This window comes from Balaenoptera physalus (genome assembly GCF_965194825.1).
Source record: "Balaenoptera physalus genome assembly, chromosome: 5".
NCBI classification, from domain to species: Eukaryota; Metazoa; Chordata; class Mammalia; order Artiodactyla; family Balaenopteridae; genus Balaenoptera; species Balaenoptera physalus.
Window position 1 is genome coordinate 102380195 of NC_138884.1, and position 26690 is coordinate 102406884.

The 26690-nt window shown below is 38.8% G+C and overlaps 1 protein-coding gene across 3 annotated transcripts in view; it reads left to right on the top strand.

The window, feature by feature from the left end:
* The window catches only part of KCNIP4 (potassium voltage-gated channel interacting protein 4), a 1174076-nt gene that overhangs the window by 587784 nt on the left and 559602 nt on the right, over positions 1-26690 (top strand). The window contains exon 1 of one of the 3 annotated variants that reach the window (XM_082462663.1): positions 10695-26261. The exons of the other annotated variants lie outside the window; for them this stretch is intronic. The gene's annotated coding sequence lies outside the window, so the exon portion shown is untranslated. Of the gene's footprint in view, positions 1-10694; positions 26262-26690 lie in introns of those variants that run through there. 3 annotated transcript variants of the gene reach the window in all.

Here is a 26690-nt window from a genome sequence, read left to right on the forward strand (position 1 = left end):
TTAAAACTGAGGTATGAATGTTTCCTTAATGAACACAAATACATTATCCAGATCTCAGGCTTGGAATTATTGCTAATCTGAATAATTTCTATTCTGAAGGTGTTTTAGATAAACGCTCACTGCCAAGATTAATAACAACAACAGAAACAGAATAAATAGCTTTTGGGTGAGAGAACAAAATAGAGTAAGAAACAAATTGCAGATCGTTTCAAATCAATCAGACCTAAATGTGATGGAGAAAATACAACTGCTTCAGGAATGGAAAAGGTTTAATTTTTTTCAATATAATCTGGAAAATAAAGATAGTATTTATTGACGTATTTGAACTTTAGAGATAATCATGGTAGTCCTTGGCCCCAAACACTTTAACATCTCCCTGTGGCTCACCATAAAGTCCTTAGGAGAACACTACCCTCTCTTTCGGTACAAACCTACCTTCCCAGCTTTCCCTTCCATCCTGGCACTCCTGCCAAATTCAACATATCCCATAATTACCCACCTTCTTACTTTTGCTGTGCTATCTTACATCCACTAGTAATGCCCTTTCCTGACTTTGTTCTTCGCAAAAGCCCCACACCTTCAAAGTCCAACACATGCATTTTTTTCTCTCAAGATGAATGCCCCTGACCAATAGCACTCCTCATACTATGAAATCATCCACCTTTTATTTATATGATTCTCATTGTTCTTATCTCATGTTATCTTTTACTACAGTTAATTTGGTTCGTGTCTCCTCATGATCTACTTGCTTATATGGTTCTTGAGATTCTCTTTATTTTTCTCTGATATCTTTTCTTCCCATAACATAGATGCATTTGCTTGTTATTCATGTATTAATTCCTATCATATAACATGCATATGTTATATTGTAAATATTTAGTTTATAATGAGGTACTATCTTAATTAAGATCCTTCCATCTGGGGATTACATGTTCTTGCATTCAATACATATTATTGATGTCTCCTATGTACGAGTACTCTGTCCAAATGTTTTTTCTCAGAACAATTTCTACACATCACTGTTATAGCTCTCATCACACTATATGACAGTGTTCTGCCTTTCATAAGTTCATAATATATCCCTCTTGACAGAAACCATGCCATTCAGTTTTAATCTCCCAGCACCTAGCACTTAATAGGCTCTAGATAAATGTCTGTTTAATAAACATATAAGGTTGGATTCATTGAGAGAAGAATGAATACATGAATGAATTTAATATTTTATGTCTAAATAACACAGTTGCTGGGGGTATAGTGTGTTTGGAGCCAAAAAGTCCAATTGAGGTACAATACTTAATATAATGTTACTTCAATTAAGTGTTAACAATGAGAATTGTAAAAGAAGGACCATTAAGATATAGAGACCTAATAGGGCTCACATTTTCTTGGTCTGAAAATGAATAGCTCCTGCCATATAAGCTTAGCCTCACTTTGTCCTCCCGGCCACCACAACCAAAACCACTCACATTTTATCAGGTAGCTATTTTCTGGACTCAAAATAGTAACCAACAGGAGAGTGTTTTCTGAGCCCTGAGTATTTACTTTCTGATTTGGTAAATTAGTGTACCAGCATTTAGGGCCTCTGTCACTACATCCTTACAGGTTCCTAAATGCTATGGAAAAAGAATGGAGATAATTCCTAATTATGCACTTCAGATCTCAAAGAAGACATCTTACCTCAACCCTCAGGGTGAGGGATGGGACCACCTCAAGCTTTGGTCCCTTTTTGTGCCCCTGCTGTTCACATGGAGAGCGATGATACTCAAAATCATCATCTTTGAATTGCAAAGACCAGAAAGTGCAAATCAAAAAATCAGTAATGATGTTTTACAGCACAGCTTGCAACCAAAAATTTGAAAAGTTCAATTTTCTCATTTCCAGAAGAGCTACATAACTTGTAAGCACACTGCGGATTTTTATTTTACAAATGAAAAATGTAGGCACCTGGTGACTTTCCTAAAGCTAGTGCTGTTGGTGATAAAAACAGGGTGACAGACACTCCTGGTTCACTGTAGATACATTTATCCTAAAAGGTCAGGCCCCTCAGGGCTAGGGCAAGGCTTGAGAAACATCTTTTTATCCACAGTTGTGAGGACTTGGGACCAGAAAGCAAGCCTGAAATAATGCCCAGGAGAAGGGCTCAGAACTACAACTTGAGAAGCATATCCAACTGGGTAGTAATTGGATCAAGGAGGGCTGCAGGGATGGGATGGTCTTCAAAGTGCAATACCCAAGGATCAGAGAGACTGGAAAGATGAGAATAAGAGGAGAGAACATGGAATCAGATGGACAAGCATCTAAATCATGGCTTCACCACTCACTAGCTACTCCTGAGCAAGTTCTCACCAACTACTGTGCGGTCTTGAGCAAGTTACTTAACTTCTCTTAGCCTTGTTTCCTCATTTTCAAAAAGGAGATAAAAAAGAGAACCAATCTCAAAGAGCAACAGAGGATTCAGTGAGAGTTCATGTATATAGTGTTTAGCACTTTGGCTCAATAAATGCTAGCTGTTATTACTGTCATCATTAATTACAATAAAATAGGTGAGCTGGAGGTCTGGCTGAATAACAGATACAAGAATTATTTCACACAGTTTCTTATGTTTTATTCATGTATTTCATTCTTTAATCTTTGTGTGATTTTTAGAACATGGCTCAGTTGCAAATGGAAAAAAAAAAAAAAGGAAAGAAAAGTAGAATAACATAATCTAAGAGACCTCAGGATTTGAGATCATAGCCACTTTAAAAGTTGTACTTAGTTCTTTAGATAAAGTAAACTTTAGCAGCAGTTACAACTCAAATCCTTTTAGGAGCCAGACCATAAAAACATTAACATTGAGTATTAACTGTCCTGGATAATGTCCCTCTCTGGGTAAAGTCCACTGTAGAAGGGGTCGTAAATGCACATTTTAGGGAGCGGACAAGAATAATGGCTAACATTTCTTGAGCATCTTTACATGCCGGATAATGTTTGAGGCATTTTTAAGCAGTATTGCACTTAGTCCTCACTACATGAAATTGAAGCCAGGACCATTATACTAATTTTATAGATGGAGAAACTGAAGCATTGAAAAGTGAAACAGTTAACAAGTGCTGGAGCAAGGTTAAAAACTAAGGCATCTGACCCAAGAGTCTTTGTCTTCAGCATTAAGCTTTTCCCTTCTAACTATCCAAATTATCCAAGAGTAAGATAGTAGTAATTTAGGAAGTGGGAACTGCAGAATATATATCTGCCTGAAGCATGTAAATAAAATGATGTAGATGATGAAGAAGAATGGTGTGATGTCCAAGAAAAACACATCTTTGAGCCAGTTTCCACCTTTGGGCTGCCAAGGTCTAGCAGTGGATGCTGATTTAAAGCAAAATTTAAAAGATTTATGGACTTAACACTTGAGAATGATACTGGGGAATATTGATACTTGGCCCCTGAATTGGGAGAATGTGAGGATAATTGCTTTTTTACCTAAACCTGATAGGCAGAGACTCATAATTTCAATTCAAAACTCCTGATTCATTCTTAGACTGCTTCACCTATATTTATATGATTAACAATATTATTTTGAATATTTTTTAACATATAAAAGAAAAGGGGGTATATCGTGAGGAAGTTTTAGAAACGCAATATCTTCTTTCTGTTAAAGGCTGTTATGGAAGACACAACAAAGTAGATGGAGAGGGCTCATTGTTACTTGAAAGAAATCCATTAATCTACAGTGTATTCTTGTACTTTTGAAAGATAATAATGCACTGACTAGGAATATTTCCTGGACAAAAAAAACAAAAAGCAACAAAAAAACTAATTAAACATAAAGTTTCCTTCACAGCATATCAATTCTTTAAAAAGAAGGCCTCAAGAACCCAAAACACCAAAATCAATATTCTCTTTTAAAGCTCTGAATGACTCTTACTTGGATAAATAAGCAAGCTTATTCATATCCTTTTTTGAAACTAGGTGAGACATAAACAAAATTTATTATAAGATTGTTCTAAATTTTGAATATATTCACAAATAGAATATAATGGGTAATTTATCAAAATCATTTTTCTTGCTCATATTTTTCTGGTAAATTGAAATAAATGTAAGACTGTGTCTACCAATCAGTAAAAGATTAAATATCTTTTAATTCTAAATTCTGAAACAAGGGGAGGGACAAGATGGTGGAGTAGAAGAACTTGAGCTCACCTCCTCTCACAAGCACACCAAAATCACAACTAACTGCTGAACAACCATCAGTAAAAAAAACTGGAACCTACCAAAAAAGATATTCTACAGCCAAAGACAAAAAGAAGAAACCACAGCGAGATGGTAAGAGGAGTGCACTTGATATAAAAAATCCCATACCAGCCAGAGAACAATTGTATCACAGAAATTCTCCCACAGGAGGAAGTCCTGAGCCAGACGTCAGGCTCCCCAGCCCTGGGGTCCCACATCAGGAGGAGAATCCCCCAGAGTATTTGGCTTTGAAGGCAGCAGGGTTTGATTGTAGGAACTCCACAGGATGGGGGAAAGAGACTCCACTCTTGGGGGATACAGACTCCACTCTTGGGGGATACACACAAGGTCTCATGCACACTGGGACCCAGGGCAAAAGCAGTGACTCCATAGGATCCTGGGCCAGACTTACCTGCTGGTCTTGGAGGGTCTCCTGGGGAGGCTGGGGGTGGCTGTAGCTCCCCCTGGGGATGTGGACACAGGTGGCGGTGGCAGAGATATCAGACAGTGCCATCACATGAACTCTCACTGAAGGCAGACATCTGGCCTGGGTCATAAGCACTGAGACCTGGCCCCATCCAATAGCCTGGAGGCTCCAGTGCTGGGATGCCTCAGGCCAAACAACCAACAGGATGGGAACACATCCCCACCCATCAGCAGACAGGCTGCCTAAAGGCTTCCTGAGCCCACAGCCACCTCTAGACACATCCCTTAACATGGTCCTGCCCACCAGAGGGCCAAGACCCAGCTCCATCCACCAGTGGGCAGGCACCAGCCCCTCCCACCAGGAAGCCTGCACAAGCCTCTAGACCAGCCTCACCCATCGGGGGCAGGCAGCAGAAGCAAGAAAACTATGATCCCACAGCCCATGGAACTGAGTTCATAAACACAGGTCAGAAATTACCCTGGGAACAGCTGGTCCCTGGCCCTTGAGTGACAAGCGGGGAGTACATGGATGGGGACACATAGGACATCCTCTACAGAGGGCCACTTCTCCAAGGTCGAGAAATGTAATAACCTACCACAGACATAAAAATACTAACTTAAACAAAATGAGATGGTAAAGGAATATGCTCCAGACGAAGGAACAAGATAAAACCCCCAAACAACACCTAAGTGAAGTGGAGATAGGCAATCTACCCAATAAAGAGTTCAGAGTAATGATCATAAAGATGATCCAAGAACTTGGGAAAAGAATGGATACACAGAGCAAGAATTTACAAGAAGTTTTTAACAGAGTTAGAAAATATAAAGAACAAGCAAACAGAGTTGAAGAATACAATAACTGAAATGAAAATACACTAGAAGGAATCAATAGCAGAATAAATGAGGCAGAAGAAGTGAGCTGGAAGACAGAGTGGTGTAAATCATTGCCATGGAACAGAATAAAGAAAAAATGAAGAGAAATGAGGAAAACTTAAGAGACCTCTGGGACAACATCAAATGTGCTAACATTTGCATTATAGGGGTCCCAGAAGGAGAAAAGAGAGAGAGATGCCCTGACAAAATATTTGAAGAGATAATAGCTGAAAAGTTCCCTAACATGGGAAAGGAAACTGTCACTAAAGTCTAGGAAGAGCAGAGAGTCCCAGGCAGGATAAACCCAAGGAGGAACATGCCTAGACACAGTAATCAAATTGACAAAAACTAGAGATAAAGAGAAAATTTTAAAAGCAACAAGGGAAAAGCAACATATAACATACAAGGGAACTCCCATAAGGCCATCAGTGGATTTTTCAGCAAAAACTCTGCAGGCCAGAAGGGAGTGGCAGGATATATTTAAAGTGATGAAGGGGAAAACCCTACAACCAAGACTACTCTACCCAGCAAGGCTCTCATTCAGATTAGATGGAGAAATTGAAAGCTTAACAGACAAGCAAAAGCTAAAAGAATTCAGCACCACCAAACCAGCTTTACAACAAATGCTAAAGGAACTTCTCTAGGCAGAGAAGAAAAGCCACAACTAAAAACAAGAAAATTACAAAATAGGCAACTCACCAGTAAAGGCAAACATACAGTAAAGGTAGGAAGTCATCCAGACACATATATGATATCAAAACCAGTAACTGTGAAAGGAGAAGAGTACAAATGCAGGCTATTTAAAATGCATTTGAAACTAAGAGATCGGCAACTTAAAACAATTGCTATATATATAGACTGCTATACCAAAACCTCATGGTAACCGCAAACAAAAAATCTATAATAGATATACACACAAAAGAAAAAGGAATCCAAACACAACACTAAAGGTAGTCATCAAATCACAAGCACTTGTGCTTTGAGCATGCCTGCTTTCTCCTGCTCAGATCCTCAGCAAGGTACTACACTAGCTACCCAACCCTCCAACCAATAGGGTCAGAATTCAAAGAACCTGGAGCAGCCCTGAGGTACATAGGCTCACATAAGACTATGATTCCCTCTATAATAAACATAAGAGCAACTACCATTTAACTAAGCATCTACTATTTGAGACCTCAGTTAGGCCCTAGACATGCATTATCATTTGCCTAGGAAAACCATCTGAGGATAAAGTTACTCAAGGTCACACAAACCCAGCTTTGATTCTAGAACCCATGTTCTTTCTATGGCTCTGCTTATGAATAAGGCCCTGTCCACCTAGGTCTCCAAGTTAATGTGGCAGTTTCCTCCTTTTGGGGCTGTAGCCCTATCCTGAACATAGGCAGTCTTGACTTAGGCTCTGACACCCGTATATGTCTTATTTGCCCCCTCCCTGCAATGGTTGGACCTGACTTGTGGACTCAGTCACTGGCTGGAGTCCTGCTCCTTCAGGGATGAGATTTCTGACAACAAGGCCATTCACTGGTCACTGTCAAGACCAGTACTGCTGGTGCCATCCACCACAGAAGCTCTGGGGTAGAGTTAGTTTGCCCAGTCTGATCTACTTTCAACACCTTCTCCATAATAAATGCTGATGAGAGAAGTTTGGATGATCAACTACTGTGGGCCAGCATTACATTAAGAACCTAAAATTTACTGTTGAACTTGAGTGGTACTCATCCACCCCAGACCCTCAGGCTGCCTGTCATCCAAGCCCACATCAGATCATGGCCAAAAGCATGAAGAAATATTCCTTTGGTATATTGACATAGTTGAAAAGGCCTTGTGCAAAAGATTAACCAAGAAACAACAAATGTGAGATGTACACAGAGAGACTCTGGGTTTCTGAAGAATCATGTGTTGTTGGTGATAGTTCACATTGTCAGTGGGAAACTCATCGAACACGGGTTTGTACAAGTACATAAGTGGCGGGATAAGGAAGTTGGAAAAAGTAGTGATTGGTAATGTTGAGAGTCACAATTAGTCTCAGGTGGGAGCAGTTCATCCTGGAGGCTCTATACCATATACCAGTTCTTCACAATGTGCATAAAAATCACCTGGGGCTCTTGTTACACCGTGGATTCTAACTCAGTACATCTGAGGTGGGGCTTGAGGCTCTGCATTTCTAACAAGCTCCCCTAACATACTGAAAGCCACTGATCCTACACTTTGCATAGCAAGCCTGTAGACCTCCTTGACACAGGTTTAAAAAAGGAAAAAAAAACCAGTTGACTTGGATCTAAGGCATTAGAACTTTCCAGCCAAGGTACATGATCTTACGAGAAAAGTAATCATTCATAGAGGAAAAAGATCAAGCCAGCAGTGAGTCTCAGAGCGTGTGGGAGATGGAGCCCGGGGCTGAGGGGTCTGGAAACACACATAGAAATCAAGAGAGGGAAAGAATAGGCAGCATTCATAGAAATAGCAACAACGTTGTTCAACTGAATACATAATCCATGTTTGAAAAGCAGAGAAGAAGGTAGCCTGGGTATTTGAAGTCAGGCTTGGGAATGCCAGACCCAGGACAGTAGACTCACTGGCACAGAAAATGCAAACTTCAAAGTCTTAACAACAAGCAATGGAAAGAAATCAGCAGAAAGAAATCAGCGCAGGCAAACCAACACTGCCAAGATGAGCATAGGGCCACAAATGTCCAGAAGGTAACCAGGTCAATTCCCAGATGTGGGAAGTGAACTTACCTGCTCATCTTCAGCTTCCAGAAGGAACTGAACAAGGGAAGTCAAAGTGTCCTAGTCCCAGAGGAAATAGCATATCCAGCAAGGAATCCTGGAAGGAATAAAGTACGGGAAATGGAAAACTCAGCAAAGGCTCAGCTCTGCTACCCGCATCAAATCCGCCGTAAAGTTACGTCATTACGGAACCAATGAAAGGCCTGGATTCCTTCTTACCTGGGTGGGGCAGAATCAACACGTATGAGTTAAGTGGCTCTAGCTGTGAAAATTGGCAAACAGTACGAGGCATGAGGTGTGCTGGTAGAGGCCTGAGTCTCAAAGTGAGGTCAGTATCAGCATCACCTGGAAACCTGGAAGGAAATGTAAATTCTCAGCCCTGCTCGCTCCAGACTTACCAATCAGAAACGGTAGGGGTAGCGCCCTGCAGCCTGTGGTCCATCAAGCCCTCCAGGAGATTCTGACGCATGCTCGCTGCAGTAGAGTCTATTGAAAGCATGGTGAAGGTTAACACCAGGTGCGGCAAAGGACAGTCATTAGAAGTAGGCTTGATAATGGGGCTTTTAAAGAGCTAAGAAGACTAAAGCCTGTGTACATGGAGAAGAAAAACCAGCAGAGATCATGTAAAATAATAATTAGTAAAACACTCTCAGTGATCAACAAGAACAACAAAAAAGTAAAGTGGATGAATGTAAATTGTAGCAAAAAATACAAGCGAAAATTTAATAACGGGTACTAACAGTCTTTGCCTCTTAAGCTTTTTATTTCTAACGACATAAATGTGTCTGCTGGTAAGGACACCATTAGGAATTTTCAATAATTCATATGTCTCTTTCAAACGTATTTCTCCAGCATGGTAAGGGAGACCACCTTAGGTAGGGAGCTCTTTGGCCAGGGTGGTCATGTAATATAAGTACATTTAAAAGAATATCCAGAAAAATTGCTAAAAATCTTGAGCCCAAAACATGTCTTCAGAAAGTCACACAGTACAATAAAAATGGAGATGACAATGTGTATGGTGTGAGTGGGTTTTTTTTTTTTTTTGCAGATTCAAATTTTACATCTCTCTGAACTTATCAATATAGATATCACCTAGCACCACATATTTATCATGTCCCAAACCAATATTATTTCTCCCCCTCCATAGTTTTCTCCTTCTGTTCTCCTCCCAAAACTCCTGCTCTTCCTTCTTCTTGTTCCTTATTTTAGAGATAATGTCACCAACATCTATGTGTTCTCCCAGCCTAAAAACATAGGTGTCATCTTTGATTTTTCTAATTCTTTTGCCCATTGTTCTTTAGGATTGATTTTTTTTTTGATATTAGAAAATCTGTGTTGGTCTGTGTTATGTAGGTGAATATGGTTCCCAGTTTATGATTTACTTTTGTGTATAGTATTTTTGTGTGTGTGGTATAACTGTTTTAAATTTTTATGTGTTCAAATGTATTTTAGGTTTCTATATAACCAAATTTATCAGTAATTTTCTTTATGGTGTCTGGGTTTCATATTAAGTGTAGAAATACCCAGGCTATTTAATCAGTAAACATTATGATCACAGCCCTTGGGCCAAAGAGCTTTTCAAAAACTTATAAAAATAGTTGAAACCTGAAACAAAATATTTTTGCTCCAGAAAACAAAAAGAAAATTGCAAAATATAAATAAATGTTTATGTGTCTACAAATATGACATTATATCGGCTTCGTTAATTATTAAATTTAGTGTTCACAAATAATGTTTTTAAGAAAATGTACATCCATACTTTGCTATATTCTACCTGAATTTCAGTGGTTCTCTTATTCAGTCCCTTTTTTATATTCCTGCTGACACTAGCTAATTTCAAGCCCCCTAAAGGACTACCACAGTCTCCTAACTGGTCTACCTTCCACAAATTTCTAGGTTCTCCAAGTCACTCTAGAATTATCATCCTAACACAGAGACCAAATTATGCTCCCGTCCTCATAAATGTCAAACTTCTTAGTGTGGCTTTCAAGGCTTTGTATAGTTTGACTTAAATCTAGCCTCTCTCCTTTTGACTTTCTGTATTTATTGCTTCTCTGAGCTAGCAGACAGTTCTCTTAGCATTCCCTGTGCTCCCCTGCCTCTGTTAATGTTGTTTTTTCACTCTGCAGTGCCTTTCCTTCTCAGTTTACCTGGAATTTTACTCCATCCTCAAAGCTCAGCTTACATAGCACCTACTTGTGGTGTTTTTCCTGATCCCTCAACTTCCTCCCCCCGCTCCCCCCTTTTGCACACCTTTTGCAGGTGTGCATGTGTCCTTTCCTGCCACAGTGTTGTTGTTGTTTATTTTTTTAATAAATTTATTTATTTATTTATTTATTTTTGGCTGTGTTGGGTCTTTGTTGCTGTGCGCAGGCTTCCTCTAGTTGCGGCAAGTGGGAGCTACTCTTCGTGTGGTGTGCGGGCTTCTCATTGCGGTGGCTTCTTCTGCTGTGGAGCACAGGTTCTAGGCGCGTGGGCTTCAGTAGTTGTGGCATGTGGGCTCAGTAGTTGTGGCTCACGGGCTCCAGAGCTCAGACTCAGTAGTTGTGGCGCACGGGCTTTGTTGCTCCACGGCATGTGGGATCTTCCTGGACCAGGGCTCGAACCCGTGTGCCCTGCATTGGCAGGTGGATTCTTAACCACTGCACCACCAGGGAAGTCCTACCACAGTGTTTATTCATCCTTCTAAGTTCCTCAGAGCAGGAATCTTACCTGTATCCTTGATAGGACTGGTATGGTATGTATTCAATAAAATACTCATTGAATCAAACCCCTTAAAAAATAAATCCTACAAAAAATCAGTTTAAATTTTGAGACAGGGGTTACCCATAGTAGGGCTCAATAAATATGTTTGAATGAATGGATAGATGGCTGAATGAGTGAATGGATCTATAATGCAAACTATTTGCAAATTCTTGTTCCTGCATAAATTAGGTTATGAATTAAATCTGAATCTTTTTTCCAGATTTGTCTTTATTTTCTTGATAACTCAATGTTGGTGACTAGTAGCAGAATGACCAATTTTCCAAATTTTATCCCTGCATCCAATGTAAATTGCATAAATGTGGAATGGAAGTGATTCATTCATCTGATTTCTTCATGATATTCTCCAGGAACTATTTGAAGCCCAGGACCAATCTGATTGCCAAGAGCACTATTTCATAGTGTGGTTGTAAGTGTGTCATGAGCTGATGATGTTATTAAAAGTCACAAGAAGAAATTTATACCCCTGGAAACAGTCACTGCAGGTGTTTCACAGGTCAATTTTCTTCAAGGCAATGGAAGTGCTTTAAATGGTCTTGAATGTTTACAGTGGTATTTTACGTGCTTTCCTGATTTATTTTCAATATCCGAAGAGAAAGCCAGGGCACAGTGTTTGCAGAGTAATAATTATCCTGTAAAGTTTATAAATACTTATGACCTCTCTGAACTTCAATTTTTTCATTGTATCTATAGTGATTAAGAAGAATATCACGTCCTCGTCCTTAAAAAAATAGAATAAAAAATGTTTTTCAAACTCACCCCTAAAGGCAAAATTATCTGTATTAGTTTTCGAGGCTGCTTAACAAAGTTCCATACCCTAGAGGCTTCAAACAACAGAAATTTATTGTCTCACAGCTCTGGAGGCTGGAAGTCTGAGATCAAAGTGTCAGCAGGGTTGGCTCCTTCTGAGGGCTGTGAGGGAGAATCTGTTCCATGCCTCTCCCCTAGCTTCTGGTGGTTTACTGGCAATATTTGACATTCCTAGGTTTATAGAAGCATCACTCCAGTTTCTGGATTCATCTTCACATAGCATTCTCCCTGTATGTGTCTCTGTGTCCAGATTTCCCCTTTTTATAAGGACACCAGTCATAAAGGATTAGAGCTCACCCTAATGACTTCATTTTAACTTGATTACTTCTGTAAAGTTCCTATCTTCAAATAAGGTCACATTCTGATGTACTAGAGGTTAGGACTTCAACACATCTTTTTTGGGGAAGACACAGTTTTAACTCATTACACTCTTAAAAGGCAAATCCCTCAGGATATTACAAAAAGAACAGTGCCCACCATATACCAGGCACTTGATTATTGTATTCAATCCTTTGACAACCTGATGAGGTCGGAATCATCTCCATTTCAACAAATGAGAAATATGGAGTTCAGAGAGATCAAATAGTTTGGGCAAACACACCCACTAGTGAAGAGTGGGACTGAGATTCAAATCCAAGATTCAAAGTGTGTGCTTTCACTGTACCCTGTGTTTACAGAATGTAGACCACGTTGGCAAGGCTTTTTATATAATAATTCACTATTATATCTCCAGTACATAAAATAGTGCCTGGCATAGAGTTCTCACTCAAATATTTGTTGAACAAATAAATAAGAAAAGTTCACTGACATTCACAAGTGGTTTTTCTCATTGTAAGATGGAAAGAAAGTGTTTCTTCTGATGCTTGGACCATAATGGAAGCCTGTCTAATATGTGGCCTTCCCACAAAATGATGTCATTGTGTACCATCATCAGTCAGTTTGAGATGTGGAGAACCTTTGTTTTCTACAAGACTCTCAATCACTGGCTCCTATCAGAAAAGATATAAAAGGACATCTGGAAGGAATGGAGTATAGATAAGGGGGAAGAAATAGAAGATGACTCAAGTAGTCTTTGACTTACAATTCTTAACAAAAATGTTAGTGATAACCTGGTATGTACATATCAGTTTTCTGAGGTTTCCCAAATAATTTTTTACTACTGATAAAGTACCAACATTGATGAATAGTTTAGTAAATAAATTAGAGTAGTTACTCCTGTAATTACAGTACACTTTCATGTTGATAAATGTTGAGAGAGGTGGAGTTATAGGCATATAGCAAGAGATTGCACATAACCTTGGTACACCCACAGGAGTATTTCCTAGACTAGAAACTCATTATGTAAATCAGCATGAAAACATAAGGTTGAGAAATGTTGCTCTAGCTCTTTAGATCAAAATTAATGTCCCTGAGAATTCCATCCCTTGTGCGTGCTTCCCTCATACTTTATGACCCTGGAGAGCTGATAGAAACATTTCCTGTGATATCAGCTACTTGTTATTGCAATCTGTTGCCCCCCATTTTGAGTCGGGGGAAGACTGGGTAACCTGACCCTTCACCCTCCATCCTTAGGCACCCAGAGGTCCCCAGGGTCTGGTGGCTGGCCATGTTAGCAGTCCATACATTCCACAAGGTACAGTCAGTCATTGATGAGAGTCTCAATTACTTATTAGGGCCCCCAGATTTATTGCTGGGGAATTAAATCCATTTTCTGGTACCAAGAGATTCCTCATTGCAATTTATCTACTGCTTCATTAAAGGTTCATAAAAGAAGTTGCTAGATGACACATTGCATGCACTATACTGCTAGATTAATCCTTAAAATTAGCCCTCATTTTGCCTCTGCCTTACCCCAGTGCCTCCAACAATGGCCCAGAGAATGTCTGCACCTTGGCCTACCATCAAATCATTTCATGTTCTGACTCAGTTTATTCTTCTGCCTTCCATATAGCAGACACTCAATAAATATCTATGGGAAGAATAAATGCATTCTGCTCTTCAATGATAAAAGAATAGTAGCAAATATTAACTGAGTGTTTATAATATGTAAGTTTCTCTGTTTCTTTGAGACTGGCAATAACCCCTAAGTATTATTCCTATTTTGCTCTTAAGGAAACAGGTTAAGTGACTCGGGCAACGTTATTTATTAAATTACCAAGTGTGAAAGCCAAGGCTCTTACTTGGCCAAATGAGCTGTAGGGTCCAGGCTCTTGAACACTCTTGCACTTACTCTACCAATGCTCAGCCCACTCCTCCATTCCTACCACAATGCCTTTGCGGAAGCCATGCTCCCAGCAGGAAGCACCCATTCATTCTAGCTGGCCAGCTCCAACCAGCCTATCAAAACCCAACTTTATCCCTACTCTACCATGGAGACATCTTGAATCCTCCAATCCTCAGCTAACCCTCCTTCCCCAGAACTCACAGCACTCATTTTCTGCACCAGTTTTTTGGGCTCCCAGCATATGCCAGATGGTAAAGTCTTTAGATTATTGCTCTGTGTTATCTTTTAACTCAATAAATGTGGAATGAATAGATAAAATATTACAGTGTAGCACTGAAATATCCCAGAACTATACATTTTGGCTCCTTGTTACAATTACCTTAATGCTCTTCTCTGTATATTTGCTGTTCAAACAGATCTATCTTCAGATGAACTGGTTTAAGGTTAGAATGAATTAGCTAAGGCAGTGTCGGTCATTTGCAGGGAGAGACTGTTATGTTCAGTATGGGCTTGGCTTGCTGACTCTCAAACAAGATGAACCAGGATGGAACCACGAGACAGAATGCTGCCTTTTGTATGCCGTAAAAACACAAGCCAGAATATAAATTGGTTTGGTTATGTTTTCTTCCACAGAGGAACTATTCGCTAGCACTCTGATTTCTTTGCAGTATAACCTAGCAGAGACATCTGTGTCTATTTTGTAAGCTTCTGATAAATTAACTTGGGGAACAGGTCTACTGAGGAAAACTGTTCTTTTCATCATTGAGGATTGTTAGTGCCTCAATAATGATGTAACTTCACAGTTAGGGCCACAGCATCTGGAAAGGCAGGCAGGGTTGGTCCTAGTCAAGAGAAAAAACAACCAAATTAGCGTCAGTACCAACACTCCTGAAATTCAGATAAGGATAACGTGTATATCTGTACGTTCCACTGGGTAACCCCCAGTCACTCACAGTTGACCTTCATAGGTGGATGAGAGCACCTTTCCTTTCGTCTCCCTCCCTCTTCTTCCTTCTTCCTTGAACCTTTCTTTTTTCTCAACCCCACACCCCATGTCTCAATCCAAAATATGGTCCTCACAAGGTTCTAGTGTCTCTCCTGGGTCCACTTCATTGAGAAATGTTGGGTCTTTACAGTGTGCCTGGTAGAAGACTTCAAGCTTTTCTGAGTCTATCATGTGGATGAAACAAATAGATATTTTTCTACTTAATACAGATAATTTATCACAGCATAATTTTGATGTATTATTGTATTAATAATATTCTGTTTCTAATCTCCCTCACACTCCACATACCAACAAGGAAATGAGTGATAGAGAAAGGGATGAAGAGAAAATGTTCTCAGACCACAAAAAGATGATGATGATGATGGTAAAAATTATGTACCAAGCCTCTACTAAGAGCTTTGTATGTAACACATCTCATTTAAATAACACAACATCTGTATTACAGATGTGTTTGAGTATTAGATGGAGTATTAGAGCATCAGTAACTTGATATGCTGGTTCTTGGCCAGTTTGTTCTCAGATCCATCTCCTGCTCTTCCCTTACTCTGACCTACATCACAAGGGACTACCTTTCAGGGTGTTTTGCTGACAGCCTATGTCTAAGTTCAGCCTGTGGAATATACTGGAGGGGATTGGAGGGTGGGAGGGAGTAGTCAGGGTATCTCCCCACTCCTGCCTCAGCAGTGTCTCTGGCAGTGGCATCTCCTCTGTGGCTCCAGCTTTCCCCGGACAGTCCTATAACATCACCTCCTCCTTTTGTCCCTCTACTCATACGGAAGATTGTGGCTTCCTCTATCTAGTTGTTGCTATCCTCTCCCTAGCCCTGTTGATCATTGTTTGGCTTCTAAACGTTAACATTAATAATATTAATTACTAATTAATATTAGTAATTAACATGCATAATACATTCCTTATATTAAATATTTTTGGCTTAAAATACCAAATGTGTTTTTTTTTTAATTTTTCTTTATTGGGCTCTGATTCACTTGCCCCAGGTCACACAGCTAGAACATTATAAAGCTAGAATTCTAATCTGTGTGTATCTAACTTCAGACCTATGTTCTTAACCACTATACTTATCTCTTGGATCTTAAATTTAAAAATAAGTAAAATAATATTTAATTTTAGGCCTAGATGTATGAACTTACTCTTAAATGTCATCCTAATTCGGTGAAGTTTGACCTAAAGCCATAAGGTTCAGTGTTGAGTCATCTTTTGCAGCATGGAAAATCCACAGTTGCTTTCTTAAATTGTGCAGGGTAAAGTTTTGCTACTCAAAGGGTGGTCTTAGTTCCAGCAGGATTAATATCACCTGGGAGCCTTTTAGAACAATGCAGAACCCTGGGTCTGATGACAATGTGTTTTAACAAAATCCCCAGGTGATTTATATACACAATAAAGTTTGAGAAACACTGTGAAAAGAATGTGATTTGAGTAAAGAATAAAGCAAAAGCATCCTTAAAATTTAAAGACTAGGACCATTAAAAAGTTTGTAAGTCTGTGTTTTTCCAAATTTAACAGCCACTATGTTCCAGCCTTAATCCCAGCTTACAAATGAGTTATGTTCAACATTCTAGTTGTTGGTACAATTTTGGGAATCATTTCCTCATGAGAACTGTGTTATGGATCTTAATTAGGTTTACAGGCTGGCCCATTAGAACTTAGGTTAAATCATGTTATGAAGAGTATCAGGTTCATTGCAGTAGGAAGTAAAAGAAAACTCTCTTTTTTCTTGGCTACAAAGTTTTTTGTTTGTTTGTTTGTTTCTTTTACACGCTTTGGCATCATGCTACTCCACGCAGGGTGCTGCTTTCCCACTTGATCATTCCTCTCCCAGGTATCAGCCCTCTGTGGCCCTTACCCAGGCCAACTGTGTCCCCAGAGTGCTCCAAACAGAGCTAACACCATGCTGCCTTCATCAGTTCCCACATTTCTCAGCACAGGTTGTGTTGGCAAGGAGTTACTATGAAAGTAATGAACCTTAATTCAAACTAATGAGTGGATAACTAGTCATTTAAACACCCTCCGAGGATTTACATATTTGTAATGGGATAGTTGTTAGCTCAATTAAATCTCTAATTTGTGGAATTTCGCCTAATATAATAAATGGAACAGAAACAAGTTCAAGACATGGAGGCGACTTGGTGACTATGTTCTTAACCACTATACTTATCTCCTGGATCTTAAATTGCTCCTTGGGAGCACACCCTTGAGAACTCCCCATTCACTTTCCTTGATCATCACAGCTTCTTTCCTTCATCTGCTCTAAATTTGTTGTTGCCATTGGTTTTCTTTTTACAGTGGTTCCCCTGGCATAGGACAAAGATTTCCTGTCTGAATATGTGATGCACTTATAATTCAGGATTACCTGAAATGCAAAAATCAATCGATTGGTTCCTTACTCTATTACTTATCCACCCCTTGTAACAAATTACCCCAAACTTAGTGGCTTAAAATAACAAACCTTTCTTATCTCACAGATTTTGTGAATTAGCTGAGTGCCTCTGACTCAGCATCTCTCATGAAGTTGCAGTCAAGCTGCTGCCTGGGTCAGCAGTTAATTTAATTCTTATTTAATTCTTGACTGAGAGAGGATCCACTTTCAAGTTCCCTCTAAGTTACTGATAGGCTTCAGTTCCTCACGACATGGACCTCTCCAGAGGCTGCCTGAATGTTCTCGCACATGGTATCTGGCTTCCATCTTCCAGGGGCTGCTTCATGACATGGCAACTGTCTTCTCTCAGAGCCTAGATTCAAGAGGGAGAGACAGAGAGACAGTGCACCTATGATGCAGGCCACAGTCTTTTTATAACCTAATCTCAGAAGTGATATCTCATCACTTTTGTAGTATTCTTCTTTCTAGAAGCAAGTCACTAAGTCAAGCCCACACTCAAGGAGAGAAGAATTAAGTTGCATCTCTTAAGGAGAGGAGTATCAAAAAATGTATGGACATATGTTTAAAACCAACACACCTACAGAATAAGTGGGTGCAGTGGCCAGATCTTTCTACCAGATTTGAATTCTGTAGTGTTTGTGCCTCTGGTGTGTTGATATTTGGATAGAGCACTGTCATAGGAGTTAGAACCTGTTGTTAGTCCCAGATGCTACCTTTACAAGCAATGTGATCTTAAGAATTACCTACTGTTTTGGAGTTGGAAGAGATGTTATTCTTATTTCACTCTCTGGAAATTGGGGATATTGATGCCTATTCTGACTATAAACATCAACAATTTTGTGATGCTCTAATGAGATAATGTATTTGAACACACTTTGGAATATGCCAGGCCAGCAGCAGTTCTGAGGTTGGTTTACTTCATCTTCTCTACTCTTTTCATCATAACTGTGTCTCAGGATTAGAGGGGCTTGGTAAATTCCCTATCTTCTCCTTTCTATCAGTGGCTGCTCCTTTAAGGTTCAATAAATAAAACTTTTCTGTCCTGCTGTTTTCTTCTGTTTTGTTTTTCCAAAGACTCTTCTTTTCTTTTTAAGAGCACTTTCAGATTCCCAACAAAATGAGAGAAAGGTACAGAGATTTTCCATATACCCCCTACCCTCACATGTGCATAACATCATTTACCAGAATGGTACATTTGTAACCAAGGGTGAACCTACATTGACATATCATAATCCCCCGAATCCATAGCTTAATTTAGGGTTCACTCTTGGTGCTGTACAGTCTATGAGTTTGAACAAATGTACAATACCTTAACCATCATTATAATATCATACAGAGTATTTTCATTCCCCTAAAAATTCTCTGTTCTCTGCCTGTTATTTTTCACATTCCACCCCAGGCAACCATGGATATGTTTATTGTCTCCATAGTTTTGCTGTCCCACTATTTTTAAAAACTCTCTTCCAATTTTCACAATTTGGTCTCTAAGACCTTTAGCTATTGAAATCTTACTAAGGAATGTGTTTATGGATCTAATGCCACATACCCAGATGGCCTCAGGACTTAGTTTGCTCCTTATCCTCTGACACAGTTCTCTTGACCTTTCATTTTCCATAGTAAAAAAACCATATTAAGTCTTTCTTCTTCTTGGCAACTTAATGTTCCTTTCAATAGTCCATATAAGGATTCTAATAATTAGACCCCTTACCCAACACCCAGCTTCCATTTGTAGGTTGGTCCTCCAGACTTACTAGGTTCTGCGGTTACGGGAATGTTTTCTTCTTATTCTCAGTGACTGAACTTCTGATCCCTTGTCAATGCATGTTCTCTCAATTGTATGCTTCCTAAGTTCTTTGCCTCTTCTGCTAACCTATTTCTCTAAGCAGCTATACTCCTATGTGATGAAGTGGAGAAGGCAGGACAATGGGATGGATAGACGGGAGGACTAAATCTTGGTAATTTACCAATTATGATGTTTATCAGTATTCCCATTGGTAAAATGGAGTTCACAGCATCTGCCTTAGAGTGTTGTGAAAATTTAATGAGTTAAAAACAGTACTTGTGTCCTCCTTATACGTTTCAGGTATGGCAAGGAGGATTGACCTGAATCAGAATTAGCTAGAGGGCTTTTAAAATATGCATGTTTGAAGCTTCTCCTATGAAAAGTTCTGGGGGTGAAGTTAGAGAATGTGCGTTTTGTGCTCCATGGTGATTCTCATGGACAATAAAGTTTGAGAATTATTGCTCCTAGGGCAATGCCCTGGGCTCACAGGTCCTGGCAAAGAGATTCTTAGACAAGTAGGCTTTTTTTTTTTTTTTTTCCAATAGGTGAGACAAGTAACCTTTTTATTCTATGGGCTGAATTGTTCCAGGGTTAATAAAGAACAGGCTTATCATGATACAAGCCATTTTACTGACTTAAGGGAGATAATATACTTAGAAGAAGGGGATGTATAACTCCTTGAAGAGCTGCCTTCCCTGTCCAAAGTAGAGGTATACCAAGTACATGGATTTCTTTTTTTCTGAAATTTCTCTGGCCTCTCTTTCCACTTTTTTTTTTTTTTTAAGGAGTATCTACCTAAATATGCCCTTGGCTTTTCAATATTTCTTCTGCTTTCAGTGCATTTGTGACCTCATTTACCACCTTAACTCCAAGTACATTATATACATTTTTATTGACTTTGGACTTGCAGAATGCTTTTATTTAAGTCTATTTATCATAGACTTCAAAGCAGCTTCTCAACTTCCCTGCTGTCACCAGTATTATAAGAAAATGCAGACTGCTATAATTGGGTCCATCTTTCACAAACCTTTTCTTTCTCTTATTCACATATTGCTGGTTTCAAGCAGGCTGAAGCATCACCTTCTGGAAGTGGATGGCAAGAAGTAGACCTTAAGAGGAAAATTCAAGGCTCAGAGAAGGCTCAGAATATTTTTTCAGCATCTAACTACATGATTAGGTGTTCCATACATGCAATTAGTAGAGAATAGGGAAGAATGAAAAATTTAGGTCATATTATAAATCATTGAATGGTTGGTAAATATTTGTGATTTTACTCATCCAGTGCTCAGAGGGCAGGAAAAAAAAACACATAAATCAAGGATCATATGTAAAAGATTGGAAAGAGAACAATGGATTTATAGTCAGAGGAAGTGTGTTCGAGTTCTAACACTAGCAGTTAGTAGTTGTGTGTACTTGGGCATGTTATTTAAGCTTTCAGTTTCCTCAAGTGAGAAATAGTGGCAATGCTGTATTCATAGGTTGCTTTGAGGATTCAGTGAAGTGATGTGAAGACAGCTGTACATATACTAAAATAATGTTTTCCCCTATATATAGAAAACATGCAAAACATTCATTTTATTTATCCCTAGATGATGAGTCAGTGCCCTGACTCTCTCCCATCTTACCCCTTCACCCTGAGATGGAAACTTCCTGTCCTAATTTGCTGAGGATCCCACCCCTCCTAGGTCTGTCCCTCTGGTTGATCCTTCTACACTTTGGAGTCACCACTCTTGCCTCCTTTCCTCCTACCCCTATGTAGTCTTAGCCTGTTTTCTTGTTTTTGTTTTTGTTTTTTTAAAGGGAAAAAATCAGCTTTGCAAACATGCCTCCAAGACTCCACTTAGGTCTGTGGTTTCTCTGAATCCTTGTTTCTGGTGGGTGTGGTGCAGGGGAGGAAAACAGCTCCTTGAATATTAGTGACAGGGAACAAAAGAACAATGGAAACAATCTGATATATACTACAGAATAGCACCTCGTTGAGTGTAGATCTTGCCTTCTTCCCAGTGTTAAGTTTGAAGTGACAAGTCAACCAACTACTGAAAGTGGATGAAGGCATCAGACTAGAGATCAGGTCAAACATCAAATAGGATTGTGGATTTGGTGCCATCAGAAGTGTAGTGATAGTAGAAACCATGTGGGAGGACAAGCCCACCCAGGAAAGCCCAAAGAGCTGAGGGCCAAGAACTGAATCAAAGAGAGGTTTATATTCCAGGGGTGGTAGGAACTAGAACCACTGAGGAAGAGGAGTAGACAGAAAGAAGCAGAAGATTCCACTTCTTCTTAGTTCCACTTAGAACCAAGTGTTTCAAGAAGAAAATACTGTTACATGTCTTCTCTTCTTACTGATCCCCCGGGTGCTGATAATTTGCACATCTAGGGAAGCAATAAGAATTGTGAATGAAAAGAAATTACTTAAAATGACATTTTAAACTTGATTACCATTTTCCTTAAATTATTTTTCATTTGAAAACACCTTTGCCTAAAGATATCAAAGTGCGTGTGCTTTATCCTTGTCTTATACAATTACTTATCAAGTCTGTGGGACAAGGGTCACTGTGGAGGTGGTGCCACTCTGAGTCTGTACTTATGTAAGGGAAGCAAATAAAGTAAGAGTGGTCAATGTGTCACTGAGAGCCTCTATCAGTTTCTCAGAATGCCCTAACACATTGAGTGGCTTAAAAAAACAGAAATTTATTCTCTCACTGTCCTGGAGGCTAGAAGTCTGAAATCAACGTGTCTTCAGGGTCATGTTCCTTCTGAAGGCTCTAGGGAAAAAATATTTTCTTACCTCTTTCTAGCTTCTAGTAGTTGCCAGCAATCCTTGGTGTTGCTTGGCTCATAGCTACGTTGATCCAAACTACTTCTTTTGTCATCTGGCCTTCTTCCCCCTCTGTGTCTTCACATGTTCTTATAACAATGCCAGCCTTTGGATTTGGGGCCCGCCCTAATCCAGATGACTTCATCTTAATGAATTACATCTGCAAACACCCTATTTCTAAATAAGATCACATTCTGAGGTTCTGGGTAGACATGAAACTTGGGGGATAGTATGCAACTCAATACGGAGCCTTTTATCTGCATAATGTACAGGTAATGTAGACAATGTAATGTATGGAGCTGGCCAGGCTGAGGCAAACCTGATGAATACACTAAAGGTTTTTCTACTGAAGCTTCAGTTCCCATAAACTTGGCTACTGACTCATGCCGGATTGGACCCTTGTCTGTGTATTTGAGATATTGCATGAAAAGCAGAGATACATATTTTTTTTCTAAGAGTAGAATGTTTTTCTGGTTCTACATCAGCAGGGCGTGTACTGATTATAGACAGAATTCTGAAATGTTTATGCCCTTTAGGTGCCCTTAGTAAATGTGTGTGATCTTGAATCTCAGTGGCAGTTATTTTGTAGATTTGTACCTACTATAGCTGCTATGTGTGAGATCCTGTCAAGTTATTATTCTATACACACTAGAACTAACCAGAGATAATATAAATCAAATTCTGCTCTTTCATGTGCAACAAATTTGAATTTAAATAACAGATGGCTTCAACTAGTTTTCTGAAATCAGACCTGCAAGAATAATTAGAAGGAATAATCTGTTTAATACTGATAAGATTTTTGAAATGTAAATGGATATTTTTAAATGAGAAAGCATTCATTAAAAAAATATCTGCCAACAGGTAAGATAATAGATCTTGGAAAGTTTTAACAGGTCATAAATCTGTAAAAAGAATTAACAGTTAAAAAAATTTTAATGATTTTTCATGGGCCCAAAATCTTATCCATAACTCACGGAATAGGAAGAAAAAAAGAGTAATAAGCCTTTCCTTTGGTTCACGAGTAAAGAAAAAAGTTAGGAAAGGATGTAGGCTGTCTCTGAGACTCAGTTACCTTTTTAAAAATAGGAAAAATGCTGCCTGAAGTGTACAGTGATTACTGGTTAAAAGGGTCATGTGAGATAGCATTAAACAGAAGGGCATAGAAACTGAACAGAATTAGACATATACAAAGTAATTGAGTGATTGATGAAGATGAGAATATGGTGTACAGCAAGACTAGAGGAAAACTATAGAACATTATGAAGAAAGACAAAGGACTTTCTATACCATCAGCTCTGTTCTCTCATTGGCACCAGATATGTAATTCCGAATTCTGTATATATCCTAAGAGATACTCTATTGGCATTTCATACTATATAAAATGCAATGTCTTATCTTACTTCTTATGGCTGTTTTTCCTCTTCTGATCTCATTAGTTTTCATGGAAGCAGCAGTTCAGTCAAGGTTGAATTCATAGGGAATCTTGAATGCTTTCATCCTTGCTTTCTAAAAATAATTTCAACTGACATTTTCTCTCTGCTATGCCTCCCTAATTCTCTCATCTATTCCCTTTCTGTCCATCTCCACTTCAGATCCCATATTTAGATGTATTACCTACGTTCAGAAAATCATTGTTTCTGCTTTCCTATTCATTCAACATACCAGATTGGGCCTCCAAATGTGTGGTTTTGATTTTGTCATGTTACTACTTAAATATATTCAGTTTCTTGCAAATGCTGCATAGTTTTCTGCTTCCTAAGCTGCTAGTAATTGCCTTTCCATGTCCTATGTTCAAACTAAAGCATTCTACCTGTCATTCTATGAATTAGCACTATGCATTACTGCATCTATATTGAGTCACACCATTTACTCTGAAATAATTTCTCTCTCATTCTTACTGTAGATACTCAGAAGTATTAAGGTGAGCAAATATCTATTTTTGTAATTGGATAACACTGAGCTATCATACTGTCATTTGGCCGAAGTCAACTACTTATGTGCTTCTGACTTTGTAGTGCACAGTAATCATGCTTTATCTGTCTAGCAGCAAAACACTTCACCTATTTAGGGACAATCCCATTGTTGACCTTGGTGGGAAGCAGGTGCTTATTCCCTCCTATAGTAGTTCATGGAGCTCAAAATACACCCTTCGTGGTATTTACTTCCATGAAACTGCCTTAGCAGCTATCTCTAGCTATCTTCTCAATTCTATAATTTCAATGCATGCCTTTTTTGGCTTGTTTGTCAGATTAATTTGTTTCATCAAGTGTAATGAAAAAGATATGAGCAGCAGAATCAGGGAACTATCTTAGTAGGTGTGGCATTTGATTTGGGCCCTGAAGGGTTAACATGTCCTTGAAGGAATAGGTATAACATTATCAATCATACCTTAATACAGTTATTTTGAGGTAAGAGTTATTGAATGTTTACTGTATGCTAAGACTTTCATTCATTTTGTTTTTAACTTACAAGTAACTCTTTAATGATGGTATATAGCAGGCACTATTAGTTGTCTATCAAAATTTTATTTTGACATCTTTCTCAGTAAGAGAACCCTGATTTTGTGTTGGGTAGCAGTGTGCTCAGCAAAAGTATTTGGTCTTCCAGTTTTCCACGCAACAAGGTGTGACCCTGTTTCTTAGTTTTGGCCAGTGGAACTTAAGTGACAGTCCCTTGAATAGAGTGCCTTTCTGAATAAAAATGCAAAGTATTGCAAAGGGAAATATTTTGGCCCCTTTTCCCTTGTTTTTGCCTCAAACTCAAAGCTACATATCAAGAATGATAGAAAATGTCTACTCAGGTCCTTTGCTCTTTTTTTTTTTTTTTTTTTTTGCTATTGAGTTGCATGAGTTTCTTGTATATTTTAGATATAACCCCCAATTATATATGTGGCTTAGAAATATTTTCTCCCATTCCATAGGTTGCCTTTTCATTTTGTTGATGGTTTCCTGTACTGTGAGTAAGATTTTTAAATTTGATGTAGCCAAATTTATTTATTTTTGTTATAGACATTTTTCCAAAGAAGACATACAGGTTGTCAACAGGTATATGAAAAGGTGTTTAACATCACCAATTATGATGGAAATGCAAATCAAAACCACAGTGAGAGATCACCTCGCACCTTTTAGAATGTTTACTATCAAAAAGACAAGAGATAAAACATGCTGGCGAGGATGTGGAGAAAAAGGAACCCTTGTACACCTGTTGGTGGGAATGTAAACTCTACAGCCTCTATGGAAAACAGCACGGAGGGTCCTCAAAAAACTAAAAATAGAACTACCATATGATCTAGCGATCCACTTCTGGGTGTATATCCAAAGAAAATAAAATCATTATCTTGAAGAGATATCTGCATTCCCCTGTTCACTGCAGCATTATTCACAACAGCCAAAGTACAAACAACCTAAGTGTCCATCAGTTAATGAATGGATAAAGAAAATGTGGTATACAATGGACTACTCTTCAGCCTTAAAGGATATCCCGCCATTTGTGACAACACAGATAAATCTGGAGAGCAGTATGCTAAGTGAAATAAGCCAGACAGAGAAAAACAAATTCTGCATGGTATCACTTATATGTGAATCTAAAGAAAAAGTTGAACTCATAGAAACAGAGAGTAGAATGGTGGTTGCCAGGGGCTAGAGGGGTGGAGGGAATGGGGAGAGTTTGGTAAAAGGGTACAAATTTTCAGTTATGAGATGAATAAGGGCCAAGGATCTAATGTATAATGTAGTGACTGTAGTTGTTAATACTGTATTCTTTAATTGAAACTTACTAAGAGGGTATAACTTACTGTTCTCACCAAAACAAAGGGTGGGGGGGAGAAGGTATACAGATGGCAAACAAACATATGAAAAGAATCTTCACATCATATGTCATCAAGGAAACACGAATTAAAACAACAGTGAGATACCATTACAAGCCTATTAGAATGGCCAAAATCTAGAACGCTGACAACACCAAATCCTGGTGAGGATGTAGAACAACAGGAAGTCTCAAACATTGCTGGTAGGAATTCAAAATGGTATAGCCACTTTGGAGACTGTTTGGCACTTGTTACAAAACTAACTATACTCTTATTATACCATCCAGCGGTCGTGCTCCCTGGAATTTACTAAAACGAGTTGAAAACTGTGTCCACACAAAAGCCTGCATAAGGATGTTTATAGCAGCTTTATTCAAAATTTGAAAAACTTGGAAGAACCAACATGTCCCTCAGTAGGTGAGTGAATAAACATACTGTGCTGCATCTAAACAACAGAATATTATTCAGCGTTAAAAAGAAATGCACTTTCAAACCGTGAAAAGACATGGAGGAAACTTGAATGCATATTGCTTAGAGAGGGAAGTCAGTCTGAAAAGGTTACATACTGTATGATTCCAACTATATGACATTCTGGAAAAAACAAAACTATGGAGACAGTAAAAAGATCAGTGGTTTCTGGGGTGGAGAAGGGATAAATGGGCAGAACACAGAGGATTTTTAGGGTTATAAAATAATATTATATTAAAAGGATAAATATACATCACTATACGTTTGTCCAAAACCATAGATTTACAGCACTAAGAGTGAACCTTAAGGTAAACTATGACCTTTGGGTGATTATTATGTACTTCCATTCTTGGTAACAAAGGTACCACTCTGGTGAGC